The 19,715-nt window shown below is 45.6% G+C and overlaps 1 protein-coding gene across 5 annotated transcripts in view; it reads right to left on the bottom strand.

The window, feature by feature from the left end:
- Positions 1-3,441, bottom strand: part of Zhx3 (zinc fingers and homeoboxes 3) — a 128,010-nt gene extending 124,569 nt beyond the window's left edge. For 2 of the 5 annotated variants that reach the window (XM_076571232.1, XM_042276712.2), the window contains exon 1: positions 3,302-3,441. The gene's annotated coding sequence lies outside the window, so the exon portion shown is untranslated. Of the gene's footprint in view, positions 1-2,901; positions 3,062-3,301 lie in introns of those variants that run through there. The other 3 variants (XM_076571234.1, XM_076571231.1, XM_042276709.2) reach the window with 2 other exon arrangements.
- Between the last annotated feature and the right edge of the window lie 16,274 nt (positions 3,442-19,715).

Below are 19,715 nucleotides of genomic sequence, written 5' to 3'. Positions count from 1 at the left end.
AACTTTACACCCAACATTAGCCCCTCTTCAAAATCAACAGAAGCACAATGATACATTTTACTATAGATGCTATTTCCTCCTGAAAGATAAAGCTGGCACTTTCAAACAGTTCAAAGGTCACACGAGAGACTGAAAAATGCTCAAAGGTCAAGGATTAATTATAAAATGATTTTAAAAAAAGTAAGCAAGTAAGTGCACCTCCAAAGCCAACTAAAAATGATAGGCAGAGAGATGAAAAGGACAGAACTGCCAAGAAAGTAAGTAAATATAACAGCTACTCCCCAAGTGAAAACACACTGAGGCTGTAATTACACCTTTGGTATCTGAGGACACAAAAAGCTCACTATGCTCTTGAGGATTATACTATTGCTAAGAACAACCAAACTGGGACACTTTAGGCTTCTCAAAAATTCTCCATGTGACACAAGGGATAATGTGTAAGACAGAAAGCCAGCAACATTTGTCAAAAATGTTCCTTCCCTCAACTGTTCAAGTTAAATCAAGGTTTTTCTTTTTTCAGATTTATTGATTTTATTATTTTGTGTGTATGAATGTTTTGCCTGCTCATATGTATGAACACTATATATGTGCCTGGTACCCATGGAGGTCAGAAAACTGTCAGTTCCCCTTCGGCTGGAGTTACAGACAGTTCTAAGCTGCCATGTGGGTGCTTGGACTCAAACCTCGAGTTTGAGCAACAAGTGCTCTTCACTGCTAAGCCAACTCTCCAGTCTGTTTTTCTATTTTATTATTTTTATTTTATGTGTATGGATGTTTCATCTTTGAGTATATCTGTGTATTACTTGTGTTCCTGGTGCCCACAGAAGCCAGTGGAGGGCATCGGATCTCCTGGGGCTGGAGTTCCAGATATTTGTCCATGTGGGCACTGGAAATGGACCGCTGGTCCTTTGGAGAGCAGCCAGTGTTTTTAACTGCAGAGCTGTCTCTCCAGCTCCTAAGACTGTTGTTCTAAGATCCTAAGCCTCACCTTATAAATTCTTCTAAGATATGTTAAGGAGAGGAAAGTTGCAAAGTTTAATAATTTGTTATTCCACCTCATGATGTAGCTATCTAGACGGCTACCAGCAATGTCACATGAATAGATGGACAACTAGCGTTCCTCTGCTTATTCACTGAGCAAGTATTTTAGTACCTATAGTGGATCAGGGGCCGTTCTAAACCCAGAGGGTATTTCAGTGAAATAAGGCCTCGTGCTTGAGAGACAGCAAAGGAGACAGACAATAAGCCAAGAAATAAATACTACCAAGTGGTGATAAGTCCAGCACCGAATGGAAGGCAGGGGTGATAGGAATTGTGAAGAGTTCCTGGGGAAAACCTAAAGACCTAAAGCTAAGGAAATCCATCCTAATTGTATAATATCTAGGCCAGCTGTGCACACTGAGGAACTGTACCCGCAGAGGCACAGGGCTGGAGTATGACCGAGGTTCATAAAAAGGCAGCCGAGATTGACTGGGCCAGGCTAGAGACTGGCAGCCAGCAGGCCACAGGAGGGACTGGAGAGCTGACTTTCAGAGAAGTTACTGGAGGGGTGCAAGCAGAGAACTTCCACGGCCTGGATTTCTTTTTAAAGGAATTACAAAGGGAAAATAGTTCCTCATAAAAGCTAGTCATACCCCTCATAATCTGTTTATAAATGGAAGGAAAAGCATACAATAAAAATCATATAGGCTGGTAGCACTTTTACAGAGAGAGTGAAAAAAAAAGAAAACACATATAATTGGGAAAAAAGACTGAAAAAAATAAATGCCAAACAAGTTTACTAGAGTTTATGTAATTATAAGGGTTTTTTTTTCACTTATTCTTTTGTTACTCAAGTTTTCTGCCTTAAATATAAATCAGTGACAGAAAAACAGAGAAATGGCTTCACACAAGCAAGCAAAAGCACATACGGATGGACACACACACACACACACACACACACACACACACACACACACTGCACCCCCAATCATGGATGAAGGTAGTCGGAAACCTTACTTCAACTGAGGGGGAAAAAAACAACAACATAGGGAACTTTTTTTCGTCCAAAAAATTACCACACTTCCCATGCAATGTTTGCCTGTCACGAACCACTGCACAAATCAAGAATGGCCCAATGTATCAAGGTCACAAAATCAACTTGGTTAATATGTTTATCATTACATGGCAGCCCTGTCCCTTAAAGCAACTTTGATACCATCTCTCCAAGGCATACAGACAAAGGCCCTTTTCGCTCATTTCCTAAGGCTCTTTCATACTCCTTTGCTGTTTCTGGATTTTTCCACTGTATGTCTCTTAGAAGCAAATTAAGCCCGAATCAGTTGTTCCAGCTAATGAAGTGTGCTTTTGGCTCTTTTCTCCTCGGTTGAGAATTATCCGGCAAGCTACCAATTGTTTTAGAACACATTTCTTTTAGTTTTGAAATATTGCAATACTAAGTTACCACAAACAAAAAAAAAAATCAAGATAGCAACATATGAGAACATGTATATAAATGGAAAGTGCCGTATTCCTTTTTAATTAAAAAATGTGTGGATGCCTCATGAATAAACATTGTAGGCTATCTAGATAAATATATGTGTTGGCATGACACCGATAAAGGCAGAAAGGAACATGCTTTCTCTTCTCTAACCCCCTACCCCACCCGAATCACGTAACCGTTTCTCGCACAATACCACGGCAATCACTGTTCATAAATGCAACTCCAAACGACTCAAGCTCTCAGACACTTGCCACCTAAGCCCCGCATCCCACCCACTCCTCAGTCACTTCCAACAGGTTTCTCTGAATGAAAACCCCGAAACTGGCAAGGCTTAACAAGTCCCAAACTCCGCTCACACGCCCATCTGGGCATCCCGGAACCCTGGCGTTTCCGCGTGGGGAAGGAGGATTCTACTGTACCCCTGAGTGGTTCGAGTCCCGACGCTCTTTGCACCAGAGGCCCGGGGTGCCAGCCGCCCGCAGCCGCCCGCGGGAGTGCGGACACGCGCGCCCACGGCCAGGCCTCCACCGCCCGCTCCGGCTCCCTCTGCAACCCTGCCCCGCGCGACCACCTTGACCCGGGACTCCGGGACGCCGGACCCACAGCGAGCGCGGCGCTGACAGATGGGGAGGGCGGGGCGTCAGGGGGAAGGGGCGGGGCCGCTCGGAGCGGGGGTGCTGGCGGCTGACAGGGCCCGGCGGGAGCCGGGCCTGGCGGGAAGGCGCTCGCAAACACACAGGGGCTGACAGGCGGGGAGCCGCACAGACACCGGGGGCTGACAGCTACGGAGGGAGACGACGGGTCTCGGCGGGCGCTCACCTGGCGACGGCGGCACCCGCGGCCCGGCCGCTCTCCCCGCGCTGCAGGCCTCCCTCCCTCCCGGGCGGGCGGGCGGGCGGGCGGCCGACGCAGGCCCCGCGGCGGTGGCGGCGGCGGGGGCAGCGGCGGCGACGCCGGAGCCACGGACTGCTTCTGCGGCGGGGACGAGCTGCACCAACCGTCTCCCGGCCGCTCGGCCGAGCTCGGTGGTGCTCGGAGGAGTTCGGCTCCGATCGGCCCTCCGCGACTCGGCTGGGGGCGTGGCCGCCCCCCTCCCCCGCCCAGGTCGCTTCAGGCGCTAGGGGGCGGGGCTTTGGGAACGGGCGCGAGCCCCCTGACGTCGCGGGGAGCGGGCCTTACCCAGAGCGCATGCGCCGGCCAGCCACCCGCCTACGGTTTCTGTGTGGAGGACGGAGGGGGTAGAGGAGGTGGACACCGAGGCGGATGCTGAGGCCCTATCCGTTCCCGGCCTTTGTGCTCCATATCCTGGTCTTTCTGTAGGGCCGTCTGGGCAAGGATCCCAAAACCCGTGCGCCCTATCTCCTCAGTGCAGTGATTCCAAACTACCAACCTTAGGGAGATATTTTTTAACACCACCAAGGTTTCACTGCAGGCTGTAGTATCTTGTTCACTCCAAGAAATAGTAGCCGAAACGAATTTATGGTCACCGCTTCCCTAACACTATCTTAGGATACCGGAGCTTTCAAACACCTGCTCCCATCACGTTCATTTTTGCAGCTGCTGTTGGCCTGGGATAAAATCTTGTTTCATATTCCAGGCATCTTTTTATAACGGAACCCAAATCTGTGGCAACTATGTTCAGAAAGTGCTCCTCACCCTTCGAATCCAGATTCACAAATAGAGCTTTGAAGACTGACTAGGTCCCAATCCCAAATCTGCTTATATTCAACATCAATTGGCTATAATCTCTCATCCACAAAAGGCAACAAAATATTAGGATATATAGGATAAGTGAGAGAATTAAACGGCAGTCTATATAAAGCTTTCTGCTCCATGTCTTGGTGTTCAGTGTTTAAAATAAGGCTGTGTGTGATGGCCTACACCTGTAATCTCACTCAAAGAGGCTGAAGCAGGAGGATTGCCAGTTTGGGATCAGCCTGGGCTACATAGTAAGACCCTGTCTCAACAACAATAAAAAGGCTGAGTTTATTACAGTCAGCAAACCTATGTAATGTGTCAAATTTAACGTGTCCAGAGTCAAACACTAATACCTTAACATGTTGCATATGGCCATCACACAATCTTCCTCGTTACAGTCTGTATCAAGTCCAGCGTTTTTAATGACCAGGCTAAAGCATCGCAGCCACCTTTCCTCTCTCTCTTCCAATCATAGTCATCTCAATCATTAGCAAGCCTGCTGGCCCTCTTTTTAGAAGTCTGTACACAGGGAATGCTGCGGGAGCTTCTTCCCTACCTGCTCCTCTTCATTACAGCCTGTGCTCAGCACAGCAGCCACAGGGATCTTGTTAAAGCCTAAGTCAAAGTATGTTCCTTTCCTCTTTAAAACATCCAGCGGTTCCTATCTTGGGCACAGTAAAAACCCAAAGCTTTATTCCAGGGGCCCTAGGATCCATGCAGTCTGCTCTTTCTTCTAACAAGTGCATCTCCTTCTTCCTCATTCCTCAGCCAGCAACGCTAGCCTCCTTCCTGCTCCTGGAACATGAAGGACATTTGCACTTAGTATGTCTTCTCCTGGGCATCAGAAAGGTGTGTTCTCACTTCAAAGTTCTACTCAAACGGTAGTTCCTTCAATGGATATCAAGCCCAAATCTCCATCACTCTGTCTTCCTTTGTTCTAGCCCTTATAACCTCAATATTTGTCTCTCGTGTCCCTTGGGGCAGGAATGTTTGTCTTGCTTATTTTCAACACCTGGAACATGGGCAGACATGTTCAGGAACTCAATAAGTATTTCTTGAATGAATGAGTATATAGAATAGGTTGTGCTCCAATTTATTTTCATTTATTCAATCAACTTTTCCAATCACCTTTTCTGATCTAGGCCCTCTAGGTGATGCAAGGGTAAGAAAGACACTCCCCCAGATGCCAAGGAACTCCATATTTCTGAAGAGAAAGAAATGTAAAGTTACAGTTCTGGAAGAAAATATGCAAAGGCTAGCTGCTTTGGGAAACATGGAACTGAGGGTATAATAACCAGTGTGTGACAAGTATGGTGATATTTATATGCAATCCCAGATATTCAGGAGGATAAGGCAGAAAGATCACAAGTTTGACCCAGCCTTGGCAACTTTAGCAAGACCTTGTCTCAAAATAAAGACTAGCAGGGTAGTGGTAGTTCATGCCTTTAATCCCGGTATCCAGGAGGCAGAGGCAGGTGGGTCTCTGTGAGTTCGAGACCAACCTGGTCTACAGAGTGAGTTCCAGGACAGCCAAGGCTACACAGAGAAACCCCAACTCGAAAAACAAAAACAAAATATAAAGACTAGTGGGAGAAGAGAGTTGCAACTGGAGTATACAGTGCTTATCTGGCATAGTCAAAGCCTTGAGTTCAATCCCTAGTGTCAGAAGGGGGGGAAACAACCAAAAGGCCAAAGAAACAAGATATAGGCAAGTGTGGAATGGGTTCCCAATGACACTGGAAGCTAGAAGCTGAATCTGGAGAAATGACAAGAAGTGACTCCAGGCAAAGGCAGTAACCAGCACGCACATGTTAGTGTATGGAGGTATCCCAGAGGAGGAGGACTCGAAGGAGGAGGAGGAGAGGAGGAGGAGGAGGAGAACAAGGAGGAGGAGAAGTTGTTGATGATATTTAATCAAAGAGGCAAATTATTTTTCTTCAAAAGAAAAAGGACCAGTGAGAGGGCTCAAAAGGTTAGGCACTTGCTGCCAAGCTTGAAAATCTGAGTCCCATCCCCAGAACCCACACTGTAGAAAGCAAGAACTGACTCCTGCTACTTTTCTTGCCCCATAAATAAATAAATATAATTTAAAAGTTGTTTTAATTAAGTGTCCTAGGAGGATGGCTCAGTGAGTAAAATGCTAGCCACACAAGCATGAGGTTTGTGGGGGGCCTGCCCCCACCTTTTACAGGGTTCCTATGAAGAGGAGAGAGGCCGAAGGAATTAATAGAAAGATAGCAGAGATGAGACAGACAGAAACACAGGATAGCTTTGGGAGGATCTGGATCAAAATCTACCAGCCCCTTCTGTCTCTTCTAAAGGGCTTTTTAAAGGAATGCCAAGAGGCAGGGCAAAAAAACCTCCCCCTTGCTTGATCAAAGCATACGGCACATACAAGTGCAGACCCTCCCAAACACCTGATAACCATGCATGTGGTCAATCCATCCCCTTATGCAGCCCTGCTGGGTAAAGCAAGCTCAGATCTCACTAGGAAACCTCTGTGAGCTCCCACAAGTCCCTCCTCTTAATATTTCAAAGAGCCCCTCAGGCCCCTCAGATAGACTGTGTGTGCCAGAGGTCATCTTCAGTTAGACAAACCTTACCCATCATGGAGATACACTTTCCATCAAGCATACTCTTGTCTTAGGTTGGAAGCTAACAAGAACATTGCCTGTCCCTGACTACCAGCCTATGTCATGAGGGAGTACAGAGTTTAATTCAACTTTAACTCAGGTCCCTACTAAGAGCCTACAAGTAGTTTGAACAACCCAGTGATCCCTAGGCTGCCACCGCCCCCCAGTAAAGGAATAGAGGGTGACCAAAATGGAATGTTCTTTTTTGAATGGGTCTTAAGATGTCTATGACAGCCTTAGCTGTGCCAAGCCCTTTTTTAAAATCAATAAACTCTTGATGCAAACTGCATCAAAGAAACTACGTCAAACTTAAAGATTCCCTTAGCTTCATCAAACCCTGGTTCATTAATATCAACTTAATTCTAGCTATGAACATTACTATACATATTTACAACTAGCATGACTGTTTAGTACGTGTATTTACACTTCTTACAAACTTATATTCAAAAGCAAACTATAGGATTTACCTTGTAAACTTTAGTAAGCAACTAAAACAGATCTTTTAATAGAACCATTTAACATTCTCTTCCAACAAGACAGAGTACATGAATCAAGAATCACCACAGTTAAAATTGCAGGTGAACTCAAAACTGATTCATTTCTGAAGTTCACAGTCAGTTTTGGTAACATCCTTAAAGTTCCTCTGACAGTTGGGAACAAGAGCCTAATTTGTCAGTGGCTCTAGAGTGGTTATATCTAACTCCCTTGAGTCTGGGATTTGATGAGTGCTGTTGCTAGGGGACTGTAACACTTGGGATGATGCCACTCCCCAAAGCCACCTTTCCCACCAGCCCTTCCAGCCATTCCAGAACCAGCAGAAGTGTACACAGCAGCCACCAGCCAGGTGCTGTTCCATCACTCAAACTCATTGCAGCTCCCCTGAGTGCCACAATTCAAACAAATGTTGCTGAAACTTCACTCAGTTATAGCAGAACTTTCGGGTCACTCTACCCAGAAGCCTCACCTCAGGGTGAGGGTAGAACTTCCTATTGAGCTGCTGTAAAGCTTTTAGAAAAATCTTCCAATGCATCTATTAGAAATCATCTTTCTTAAAAGAGCCAGGCATCAATTTGCTGATACTCAAACAAAAGCAGTGTGGCTCCAAACTCCATTTCCTTTCAGCTTTTGCTAAATAGTGACGAAATCTTTGTCCCAAACTCCTCAGCAGTCTGGGGGCCTCCTTAGTCTCCTACTTTCCCCAGACTGCAGGATGAAACCTCATTATCAGGAACAGGTTCAGCTGCTTTCACTCCAGTTCCTCTGGAGGAGCATCATTGGAGCTGACATTCCTCTGTTCCCCACTCCTCACCAAATGCTCAGAGAGCCATTAAGCTTCTAAGAGTACATTTTCCCCCTTCTTTTTTTAAATTTTATTTTACAATTCCATTCAGTTCTACATATCAGCCACGGGTTCCCCTATTCTCCCCGCTCCCATTCTCACCCCTTACCCCCAGCTCACCCCCCATTCCCACCTCCTCCAGGGCAAATCCTCCCCCGAGGACTGCGATCAACCAGGTAGACTCAGTCCAGGCAGGTCCAGTCCCTTCCTCCCAGACTGAGCCAAGTGTCCCTGCATAAGCTCCAGGTTTCAAACAGCCTACTGACGCAATGAGCACAGGACTTGGTCCCACTGCCTAGTTGCCTCCCAAACTGATCAAGCCAATCAACTGTCTCACCTATTCAGAGGGCCTGATCCAGCTGGGGGCCCCTCAGCCTTTGGTTCATAGTTCATGTGTTTCCATTCATTTGGCTATTTTTTTTTTCAATAATTGAGTAAAACCAAAATTTATTATAAGCCACAGTCGTCCTAGGGACCTCCATGCTATATATATAGCCTCCATGGTTCTATGGGTTGTGGTCTGATTGTTCTTTATTTTATATCTAGAATCCACTTATGAGTGAGTACATACCATGACTGTCTTTCTGGGTTTGGGTTACCTCACTCAGGATGATTTTTTCTAGTTCCATCCATTTGCCTGCAAATTTCATGCTTTCATTGTTTTTCTCTGCTGAGTAGTACTCCATTGTGTATATGTACCACATTTTTTTTCATCCATTCTTCCGTTGACGGGCATCTAGGTTGTTTCCAGGTTCTGGCTATTACAAATAGTGCTGCTATGAACATAGCTGAGCATGTATCTTTATGGTATGAATCAGCATTCCTTGGGTATATGCCCAAGAGTAGGATGGCTGGATCTTGAGGTAGTTCGATTCTTAATTTTCTGAGAAACCGCCATACTGATTTCCACAGTGGTTGTACAAGTTTACATTCCCACCAACAGTGGAGGAGTGTTCCCTTTGCTCCACATCCTCTCCAACATTGACTGTCATTGGTGTTTTTGATCATAGCCATTCTGACAGGTGTAAGGTGGTATCTCAGAGTCGTTTTGATTTGCATTTCTCTGATGATTAAGGATGTTGAGCATTTCTTTAAATGTCTTTCAGCCATTTGTGATTCTTGTTTTGTGAATTCTCTGTTTAGCTCTTTAGCCCATTTTTTTAATTGGACTGTTCAGTATTTTGATGTCTATTTTCTTGAGTTCTTTATATACTGTGGAGATCAATCCTCTGTCAGATGTGGGGTTGGTGAAGATCTTTTCCCATTCTGTTGGCTGTCTTTTTGTCTTATTGACTGTGTCTTTTGCCCTGCAAAAGCTTCTCAATTTTGAGAGGTCCCATTTATTACTTGTTGTACTCAGGGTCTGTACTCAGGAAATGGTCTCTGGTGCCAATTCGTTCAAGAGTGCTTCCTACTTTCTTTTCTATTAAGTTTAGTGTAACTGGATTTATGTTCAGGTCTTTAATCCACTTGGTCTTGAGTTTTGTGCATGGTGACAGATATGGATCTATTTGTAATCTTTTACATATTGACATCCAGTTATGCCAGCACCATTTGTTGAAGATACTTTCTTTTTTCCATTGTATAGTTTTGGCTCCTTTGTCAAAAACCAGGTGTTCATATGTGCATGGATTAATGTCAGGGTCTTCAATTTGATTCCATTGGTCCATATGTCAGTTTTCATACCAGTACCAAGCTGTTTTTATTACTATAACTCTATAGTAGAGTTTGAGGTCAGGGATGGTGATGCCTCCAAAGGTTGCTTTATCGTATAGGATTCTTTTAGCTATCCTGGGTCTTTTGTTTTTCCATATGAAGTTGAGTATTTTTCTTTCCAGGTCTGTGAAGAATTGTGTTGGGATTTTGATGGGGATTGCATTGAATCTGTAGATTGCTTTTGGTAAGATTGCCGTTTTTACTATGTTAATCCTACCTATCCATGAACATGGGAGATCCTTCCATTTTCTGATATCTTCAATTTCTTTCTTTAGAGATTTAAAGTTCTTATCAAAAAGGTCCTTCACTTGTTTAGTTAGTGTTATCCCAAGGTATTTTATATTATTTGTGGCTATTGTAAAGGGTGATGTTTCTCTGACTTCTTTCTCAGCCCTTTTATCATTTGTGTATAGGAGGGCTACTGATTTTTTTGAGTTGATCTTGTATCCTGCCACTTTACTGAAGGAGTTTATCAGCTGTAGGAGTTCCCTGGTAGAGTTTGGGGTCACTTATGTATACTATCATATCATCTGCAAATAGTGAAAGTTTGACTTCTTCCTTGCCAATTTGTATCCCTTTGATCTCCTTATGTTGTCTTATTGCTCTAGCTAGAACTTCTAGTACTATATTGAATAAATATGGGGAGAGTGGACAGCCTTGTCTTGTTCCTGAATTTTGTGGTATCGTTTTAAGTTTCTCTCTGTTTAATTTGATGTTTGCTGTTGGCTTGCTATAAATTGCCAAAGCAACTCTTATAAAGGAAACATTTAGCTGGGGGCTTGTTTACAGTTTCAGAGGCTTAGTCCATTATCATCATGGCAGGGAGCATGGTAGCATGCAGGCAGGTGTGACTCTGGAACTGAGAACTTTACATTTTGATTTACACATAGGCAGAAAGAGAGTCTGTGTTTGATGTGGACTTTTGAAACTTCAAAGCCCACCCTCAGTGACACACTTCCTCCAACAAAGTCACACTTCCTAATCCTTCTTATCCTTTCAAACAGTTCCACTCCCTGATGACTAAACATTCATATATGAGCCTATGGCAGCCATTCTTATTCAAACCACCACAGTAGTTATTTTTTTCAGATTTTTTTCAGGGTATCCAAATATTATTTACTCTTATAATCATGGGATTATAGTACATACACTATACATGTAAACAAACTGTTTAACTCTTTCAAATTTGACAGTAGGTGTTAAACATCTGCCCATTTGTGTGTGTGTGTGTGTGTGTGTGTGTGTGTGTGTGTGTATACTTCCTACTTTGAGGCATGATAGATACAATCATTATCCTAATCATAATCATGTATACCCAAAACTCAAATTGAACACTTCAAATGTGTGTGGTTTACTATACATTAATTATGCCTTAATGAAACAGGAACATTATTTTAAATTTTCTTTTATTCTTTTCCCACTTTAACTCTGTAAGCTCCGTACATGTTACTGTAGCTACAGCTAATCTATGTGGGGGGTGTTTGTTTGTTTGTTTGTTTGTTTGTTTGTTTGTTTTTACTACCATGCAGAATTTCAAGGCACATGTTTTAGTTTTTATTTCTGGTACTGTGATAAAATGTCCTGATAAAAAGAAACCTAGGGGGGGAAGGGAAGGTTTTCCTCTCATAATTTCAGGTTACAGCCCATTGTGGGGAAGTCAAGGCAGCTATTCAAATAGTCATATCACATCCAGTCAAAGGCAAAAAGAAATCAGCACGTTTATGCTCATTTGCTTGCTTGTGCTTGGCTAGCTTTCCCCACAATTCAGGACTCCCTACCTAGGGAATGGTGCTACCCACAGTAGGCTGGGTCTTCCCACCCACATCAAGTAAGCAAGACAATACTCACAGATACGCCCAGAAAAACAGACCCATATAGACAATCCCTCATTGAGACTCCTCTTCCCAGGAGATTCTAAGCAGTGTCAAGTTGACAGTTAAAGCAACAATGTACCTCTACAATATTTTGTTTACTCAATCCCAAGGGTTCCTTTTGCTCCAAATCCCCCACCTATCTCCAACACTATAACAAATTATCTCTTTTTGTTTTTACAGATCTGAGTAAACTTTCTCAGAGACCACCCCAGAAATGAAAATGCTACACTGTGAGTTTTGTGCACATTTGATTTTTACCAAGAACTGGCTCTTACATTACAGAGGTGCTGCACACGTAGATAGTCCCACCACGGGGCCGGAGAGTTCTCTTTATTTTCTTTCAGACCTTCATACTGCAACTAAGGGATGGACCTTGGTTTCTAGTGGGTCCCACCCTTTTCAGTTTGGCACTGGCCTGATGGTCACTGACAAACAATTCTTCAGGCTTTATAGCCATTCCCTGGTGATTTAACAAATGGAATTTCTTGCTTATTTTTACTTGTTTTCTAAATTATATTTCTGGGGAAGGGTGCATGTTAAAGATGGGAGTTCTTTGTTCTGTCTTCCCCAGGCACTCTTTGGCAACCCACAAAGATTCCACCTCCACAGAAGAACTGGTCCTTGGTGCTTGAGCCAGTGTCCTAAACGGCAAGGAATTCGGTGACTCAGCTAGTCACTCAGGGACACTTTGGTGAACAAGGCCACGGGAAGGAAATCATTACAGACAGCTGGACTGTAAAAAGCAAAAATACTCCACACACCAAACTCTACAAACCAGTGGAAGCCGCGCGTTCCATGATTCAACAGGCCTGTTTCTGCCACGTGGCTCATGCTCATGGTACGTGGCACATAGCCCTGGCTTGCAGCTGGCTGCTGCTCTAAGCGCTGCTAGGAAAACGACAGAGCAGGGACCTCAGGAAAGCTGTGAGTGCATTTTCTCCCCACTCTGACTGTCTGGTCACTTGTCATCCCCTTCTCCTCATCTGCTGTCCTTTTACCCTCTTATCAGAGCCCTCAAAATCAATAATAACAATAAGCTGGAATTTATCATTTCACACACGCTTGCAACTTGGCAGGGATGCAAGGTCAAACAACCAGTATCCTCTCAAGGCCCCAAGGCAAACAGACACCCGACAAGTCTTGCTCCCTGGGGTAGGTTCTAGTGTGTGTGTGTGGGGGGGAGAAGCCAGTGGCAGTTACAAGGGACTGAGACTGGGATGGAGGCGGGACAATGGAAGATGTGACTACAGGGTCACTTATTTTTATTGGAGGCCTAGTGTGCACCAGACCCTGATCTTCAGATAGATTAGTGAAGACAGACCAAACATCTTGTCCTCCCAGGGTCCACATTCCTGTGGAAGGAGGCAAACACCAGCTATCATCAAGACGTAAGCTATAATAGCATGTGAGGGAGTGATTGTGTGTGTGTGTGTGTGTGTGTGTGTGTGTGTGTGTGTGTGTGCATGAGTACTCACCCAAATGAGTTACATGTGGGTGTAGGCATAGGTAGAGGCCAGACGGTCATCTTCCTCCTTTGCTCTTTATTTTTATTTTTGGAGACCGTTTCTCTACTGAACCTAGAGCTAGATATTTCAGTTATACTGGTTGGCCAGAGCTCCTAGGATCCTCCTGTGTCCATCCCCACTCTGCTGCTGTCCCCCACTCTCCCCCCAACACACACCCACTCTGTAGCCAGAGTGACAGGGACATGGTGCTTCCGCATCCAGCTTGCATGTGGGGGGAGGGGCTCTAAACCCAGGCCCTCAGGCTTCTCCCAGACCCATGGAAGGAAAAGAATGGAGGAAGGAAACATGACTCAGAAGAGACAGAGAAGACTCCATTGAGGTGACCCTCAAGTAGTTGTGAGGTTGGTGGGTATGCCACATGAGTAGCTACGGAAAGTCCATTCTTGGATGGAGAAGCGCCAGTGCCATGAACTGTGAGCCGTGTGGCAGAAACAGCCTGGTAAGTCATGGGATGCTCAGCTGTACTGCCTTGTAGAGTTAGGTGTGTGGAGTGTTTGTGTACTGGGCATTTGGTGAATCCCAAAGGATTTTTTTTAAAGTTCATTTATTCATTATTTAATGTGTATTTGTGTGAGTGTGTGTGACTATATGTGTACCATATATATATTCAGTGCCCACAGAGGCCAGATGAGGGTGTGTGATTCCTTGAATCTGGAATTACAGATGGTTATGAGCTGCCATATGGGTGCTGGGAACTGAACCCAGATCCTCTGGAAGAGCAGGCAGTACTCTTAATGGTGAGTTAATTGAGACATCTCTCAAGACTGTGAAGAATTTTTTTTTTAAGATAAAGTCTCAGGCCAGGGATTGTGGCACCTGCATTTAATCCCAGCCCTGTGGAGGCAGAGGCAGTTGGATCTCTGTGAGTTCAAGGCCAGCCTGATCTACAAAGCAAGCTCCAGTCCAGTCAAGGCTATGTAATGAGACCTTGTGTCAAAAAAAATAAAAAATAAAAAAAAATAAAAAACAGTCTCCCTGTCCCAAGGTTGACTCACACACTTCGTAACCGAGGAAGGCCTTGCATTTTTGATCCTCCTCCTCTGCCTTGCTCAGTTATATGGACTGTTGGGGTTTGAACCCAGGGTCTTTTGCACACTAAACAAGCACTCTTCCAACAGGGTTGCATCCCCAGCCTGCTGGAGAACTTTCTTTTCAGACACAGAAAAAAGCTCACTTTCCACAGTGGCCGTTCGGTTTTCCTCTTTAGGTCAGGTTTACTGTCAAATTCCGAAAAGGCTCAACCATCTGACGTCTTTCCTGAGAAAGGCAGTTGGAGCCTGGACACTGCCAGGCAACATGGCCATGCCAGTCAGTCCTCAGCTGGCACTAAAGGCTTTTCTTTGGCAAGGACGGCAGAGGCAGAGCCCAGCAGGGGTGGGGCCGGAGAAGGAGCTTCCCAAGCCCTTTCCCTCTGCGAGCCCTGGAAGAGCAGGCCTTGTACCCAGAGCATGGGCTGGACTTCTGAACCTCCTACCTGCTGGCAGATGTAATTGGAAGTTGAATCTCTACAGATGCCTTAGAGGACAGAGGCTCTCTTGACCTAAGGGATGGAAAGGCCCAGCACCCCTTGGATCTCTCCTCACCCTCCTCCACCCTCCATTTTCTCAAGTGCTCCCTTTACCTAGAAGCCAGAGGGCTTCCACAGTGTTTTTTTCTGTTGCTCTTAGGGCAGGGGACACCACAACCACTTTCCTCACCCTGCTGCAGCAACGCCAAACTACTTCCAGGCAGCAGCGTTCAGCCTTCCTGTAAGGTAGGCCCCACAATGCCCCACTCCTCTTCTAATTTGAACTGGGCTTTCAGGCCTCCATGTGTACTAGAGAAAGTGCTCTGTGACCCCCTTCACCTGGCTGTGGGCTCCTGGAGGTGTACTCACTTGACATGGCAGTTGCCTGACTCTCGTCCTCTTAGACCTAGCACCATGACTGTGAAGTCCATATGGCATCCCCAGGGCCTGGCCCAGCCCTGGCGTCAGTAGGTCCTAAACAACCTTCCTGAAGGCCCTCTGCTGTGCTTTAATCTCGGCCTGGGTGGAGACTTCATTTCTTACACATTTCAGATTTCATATTAGACCGAGTATCAAGCCAAGGGTTCGGGAGAGAAGGGAAGGGACTTACGTGAGACACCAACAGCTGCCAGCCCACATCCTCAGTTTCTGACTCATCAGGTCTGGCAGGTGGATAGGCAGAGAATGAATTCCCACCGCATTCCCAAGTGCTACTACTGCTGCTGGCCCAGGGAACTCAGTCTAAGGAGCACTATCTGAGGCTGGGGAAATGGCACAACCTTGCAAGCATAAGGGCCTGAGCTTAAAAAACAAACAAACAAACAAACAACCAGCCAGGCAGTGGTGGAGCATGCCTTTAATCCCAGCACTCGGGAGGCAGAGGCAGGCAGATCTCTGTGAGTTCAAAGTCAGCCTGGTTAACAGAGTAAGATCCAGGACAGGCACCAGAGCTAGACAGAGAAACCCTGTCTCCAAAAAACAAACAAACACCTCCCCCAACACACACACACCAAAAATCCCAGGGGTTGATGGACATGGTGGCATATACATTTAACTCTAGCATTCAGGAAGCAGAGGCAGGTGGATCTCTGGGAGTTTGAGGTCAGCCTGGTCTCCATATTGAATTCCAAATTCCTGGCTAGCCAGGGATATACAGTGAGAACCTGTTGAAGAAGAAAAAGAAGGAAGAGGAGGAGAAGGAGGAGGACAATGAAGTCAGGTGTGGTATTAGTGTGCTTCTAATTTCAGCTCTGGGGAGGCAGAGACATTTGGATCCCTGGGGCCAGTGAGAGATCCTATCTCCTAAACAATGTGAATGGCTTCTGAGGAATGACACCTAAGGTTATCCTCTGTCCTCTACAAGCTTGTGTGCACTCGTATACTTGTCCACATACAAATATACACACAGGTGCACACAAAATAAACAAGTAAACATTGTGGTAGTTTGAATGTAATTGGCCCCCATAATCTCATAGGGAGTGGCACTATTAGGAGGTGTGGCCTTGTTGGAGTAGGTGTAGTCTTGGAGGAAATGTGTTACTGTGGAGGCAGGCTTTGAGGTCTCATATATTCTCAAGATACCACCCAGTGTCTCAGACCATTTCTTGTTGCCTGTAAGATGTAGCATTCTCAGCTACTTGTCCAGCGCCACATCTGCCTGTACACCGCCATGTCCCACCATGATGATAATGGTATGAACTTCTGAAACTGTGAGTGAGCCACCCCTATTAAATGTTTTTCTTTATAAGGGTTGCTGTGGTCATGGTGTCTCTTCACAGCAATAGAAACCCTAAGGCATACATGAAGCATTATCTTAGAGTGCCTGTCTTTTCACTGGTAGATGGAATTATTATGGGTTCCTGTGTGCTGGGTCTTATGAAAAGCCAATGAGACAATGAAAAGGAAGAATTCAGCATGATGCCTGCACCCAGTAGGTACTCAGTGAACACATGGACAGAGATGGGAATGGGTCTAATCAGGTCAGCTGGGCTTGCAGAAGAGCTGAGGCCAGGGAGTCCTGGTTACATTGTAGAAGCAGCTGGGAGCCACGCATTGTTCCGGAGCTGGGCTGTGGAAGCTGAATGTGGAAACGTTGGACAGCAGAGACTGTTACTATGACCTTAGCTATTTGAGCAGACACGGATTTACCAGATTTAACAAAGAAAACTGAAAGCATGCAGTTAATCTTGAATTTTAGGTAAATAATGAGTGTTACAGGAGACATACACTAAGAAGTGTGTATCTGAAATTGAAATGTAACTAGTGTCATTTGGTTTGATTTGCTAATAGCAGCCATGTACCGGTTGCCTGCCTCCCTACCCCTAGAGCCTGCTCCCCGAGGCGAGCCAATTCTGGCTACCCCTGCATCCGGTCCCGCTAGGACTGGTGGAGGCTCTGCTCCTGGCAGACAGTCTCGCCGCTTATGACATGTGATCACAGCTGCAGGCCTGGCTCACAGCTTCCATTCACCTCAGGCTGGGTTCACCCGCAAGGAAGTAGTAGGGCAGAGTAAACAGTCACTGGACCTGCCTGTGGATGAAGAAGCATATAGGTTACCACATTTCAAAAAGAAGGCAGTCTGCCTCTACTTTTGGATTACTAGGAAACCAACAGTCACCTGTGGGATAGGCCCCAGCTAGCACTTGGACCTAGGAAGAAGAGGAAAATGACCTTACCTGTAACTCCAGAAATAGGCAAATGCAGTACACACAGTTCTTTCAGACAAAAAGGATACCCCAAAGGTGGTGATATAAGTTACCAGCTAGAGCAGGATAGTCCCTGCTTTGGTCAGCTTGGCTGGGTGTTAGGACAAATAAGACAACCAGAGACTGCCTCTTGCTCCCTCACACTCCTTCACAATCACCAAATTCCAGACGGTTCAGAGTTCTGAAAACAAGCTTGGTGGAAATCCAATTTCTGCAACAATCTTTATATGAACTCCCCCCCCCCCCCCCCCCCCGCCCCCAACAAAAAACAATGAGAACAACATGGGCTTCATCTTCAAAACTGTGGGGTTAAAGCCGGTCATGGTGCTATGCACCTATAGTCAGAGCCACTGAAGGGGCTGAGGCCGGAGGATCACCTGAGACCGGGAGTTTGAAGTCATCCTGAGCAACACAGCAAAATCCTGCCCCCCCCCCCCCCCCCCCCCGCAACAAACCAACAAACCAACAAACCACATAAAACAATTAAAAAGAAAGGATTGGGGGATGGCTCAGTGGCAAGAGCTCTTGTTCACAAGCATGAAGAAGAGTTCAAATCCCTAGGACCCACATAAAGAAACAGTCACAGGGATTGAAGCGGTGGTTCAACAGTTAAGAGCACTGGCTGCAGAGCATAGGTGTTGGATTCCCAGAACCCAAAGGGACTCTCACAACTGCTCTAACTCCAGTCCCAGGAGATCCAATGCCCTCTTCTGGCCTCTGTGGGCACTGCATCCAGGTGGTTCATGGATATATACGCAGGCAAAACCCCCAAACATAGAAAATTATAAAATAAAATAAAAAAGAAAGCCAGGCTTGATGGCACATGCCCATTGTCCTGGTGGGTCAAAAAAAAATCCAGTCATGGCTATGCATGCCTATAAGCCCAGCACTGTGTGACACAGACAGAGAAAGATCCAGAGATATCACTGGTCAGCTGAGCCCATAAAGCAAGCTTCCTGTACAGAGGCAGACCCTGTCTCAAGGCATTGAGGTAAAGATCTGCTTCCAGCCTCCATATCCACCTAGACACGCCCCAACACACACACACACACACACACACACACACACACACACACACACACACACACACACCAAACACTTAAACAATGATAAGCAGTATTGAATGCCTAATGTGTGCCTTGAATTGTGTTCAGGATTTATTTAGCTCAGTAAAACTACATGGGGTTGAAATCTCAGTGCCATGGGGTCAGCCTTTGTCCAGGGCATGAGGATTTAAAGATGCAATCAAGACTGAGGACCACTGATCACCAAATCTTCAAATATAACCCTGCAAGGTAAATTTTATCACCATTTTGAAAGTGAAATTAAGGATCAAAAAGTTAGATTTGCTCTGGGCATGGTGGGGGCACACCTTTAATCCTAGTTCTCTAGAGGGTGGCAGAGAAAAGCAGAGCTCTGAGAGTTGCGGCCAGCCTGACCTATATAGCTACATAGTGGGGCCCTTTCTTTCTTTCTTTCTTTCTTCCTTCCTTCCTTCCTTTCTTTCTTTCTTTCTTTCTTTTTTCCTTCCTTCCTTTCTTTCTTTTTTCTTTCTTTCTTCCTTCCCTCCTTCCTTTCTTCCTTATTTATTTATTTATTTATTTATTTATTTATTTATTTATTTGCTGAGACAAGGTTTCTCTACATAGTCCTGGCTGTCCGGGAACTCACTTTGTAAACCAGGAGTTTGTTAACCTCAAACTCAGAACTCACAAAGATCAGCCTACCTCTGCCTCCTGAGTGCTGGGATTAAAGGCCTGCTCCACTGTGTCTGGCTGTGAGACCCCATCTTTAAATAAGAAAAAGTTTTGACTCTAGCCTCAGGAGCCCCAGTCTGTGACCCCCTCCTTCCTTCTGTCTCAGCCTTCTTTGAGAAGTTCCTGTTTTCCAAGGTTTCACCATCAAATATAATCATTCTATATCACAGTGCCACGGACAATTTTGTGGCCTGCCACAACCCCCAGGGCCACCCTGAGATTGCTCTGCTTTCAGCAGGGCTCCTGGGTTCGGTGCTCAGCTCTGGGGATAGGGGGGGTGGGAGTGGGGGTGAAGATAGCAACTAGCCACTACAGAGAGGACAACAAAAGCCAGTCATTTCTAAACAAGCTCTGTCACCTTGGATCACATCATGGCAACAGCTTCTCACTTCTCACCTCCCAGTCCTTTCTACAGCTGGCTTTTTCCCAGGGCTCCACTGCCACCCCTCTAAGCCTGCCTTTTATGCCTTTACCTTAA

Source organism: Peromyscus maniculatus, chromosome 4 (genome assembly GCF_049852395.1).
Source record: "Peromyscus maniculatus bairdii isolate BWxNUB_F1_BW_parent chromosome 4, HU_Pman_BW_mat_3.1, whole genome shotgun sequence".
Classification (NCBI taxonomy): domain Eukaryota; kingdom Metazoa; phylum Chordata; class Mammalia; order Rodentia; family Cricetidae; genus Peromyscus; species Peromyscus maniculatus.
Note: the sequence above shows the minus strand (reverse complement) of the source record. Positions and strands in the feature narration are given on the sequence as shown.